Here is a 1,498-nt window from a genome sequence, read left to right as displayed (position 1 = left end):
TGTTAACGTGTCAGCACATCTGTAAAACATCTGTTGATGCACATCTGTTAACATGTTGGCATGTCAGTAAAACATCTGTTGATGTGCATCTGTTAGCATGTCGGCACATCAGTAAAACATCTGTTGATGTGCATCTGTTAACGTGTTGGGACGTCATTATCCGATGGAACAAAGAAGACATGTTGTACAAATGTGGAACTTTTATTGATTCTGTTTGTTCAAGTTTCACAACAGCAGCAGAGAAGTTTGAATGTTCCTTCAGAACGTTGTGCAGAAGCTTCGTACAGCAGGACGCTGACCTGACAGACCACAGGAGGAGTTTCACACCGAGCTGATCAATACTGTACACAAAGAGGCTGTTCATCACAAAGCTGGGGGGGGGGGGGGGGTGTCTTTGATTTAGAGGACGAGCTGGAAGCAGCCATCTTTGATGCAGTGGAGACTCTGCAGCCAGCCTGAGGTGAGCGGAGTTGTTCTGCAGCTCCTCCAGAGACCACACTGACTCGTGTCTGAACGTTAAACAGCTCATTGAGTAACGAGCCGACGCCTCGTCAGGACCCGTTAACCAACTTTAAAGGAGCAGAACTCCTCCAGTAGCTTTAAAAGGTTGCTTTCACCCAAACTGAACGAGTCCTTCAACTTCGTTGTTTTGTAATTTTTTTGTCTAAACCAAACCAGCAGAAAAAAGTTAAAGCTCAACCAGCCGACCCAGAACCTGACCTTTGGTCCAGTCCAGTCCTTCAGACCTCCAAACACGATAAAACACAGAACGGTGCAGGACTAGAAAACAGAGTTCTTCTAAAATCTTGATTAAATAATCAGAGCTCAGAGTCCAGCCAGGTTGTTCATTCTTCCACAGGAAGACAAAAATAAAATGAAAAATGTTTTACACTCAAGACGTGACAGACCTCCAGACCCTCAAGCCCCCCCCCCCCCGATTCTGCTTTAGTGAAAACAGCCCAAACCTTTACCTAACTGCAAACGATTGGCACAGAATTTTAGTCCAACAGAATTCTGTTCAAAAGAAACTTTGTTCAGTGCGTCATCGAGTTCAAAACAACAAATCAACGAGATCAACGATCTGAGTTCTGCTCAGTCCAAATAGATCTTCCTCAACTAAATGTTTGATTTGTGTTGGACCCTAACCCCCCTCCCCCAGAATCCACCCAAAAGAGCCCCCCACTCCCAATGGCTCGCCATCAAACTAAAGAAGTGATTAATGAAACGTGTTTTCTTCTTATCAGGGGCTGGACGGACTGAAAGATGCAGCGAGTTCTGAGGGGAGGCGGTTCTGAACCAGCTGAGTGGAAACATGGAGCCCGTCTGAGATCATGGACCTGATCAGAAAGTTCTGGATCAACACGTTTTCTGCTCGTGACAAATAAAGACATCATGAATCTTCTGAGGCCGCAGCTTAAATCCAAACTGCTGAAAAATGAAAGATCTGGTTACAGGTAGAACTTTAAACAGAACCTCATAACGGGCCAGATCCTTAAAC

The sequence above is a fragment of the Nematolebias whitei genome, chromosome 12 (genome assembly GCF_014905685.2).
Source record: "Nematolebias whitei isolate Nwh7 chromosome 12, NemWhi1, whole genome shotgun sequence".
Classification (NCBI taxonomy): domain Eukaryota; kingdom Metazoa; phylum Chordata; class Actinopteri; order Cyprinodontiformes; family Rivulidae; genus Nematolebias; species Nematolebias whitei.
Note: the sequence above shows the minus strand (reverse complement) of the source record.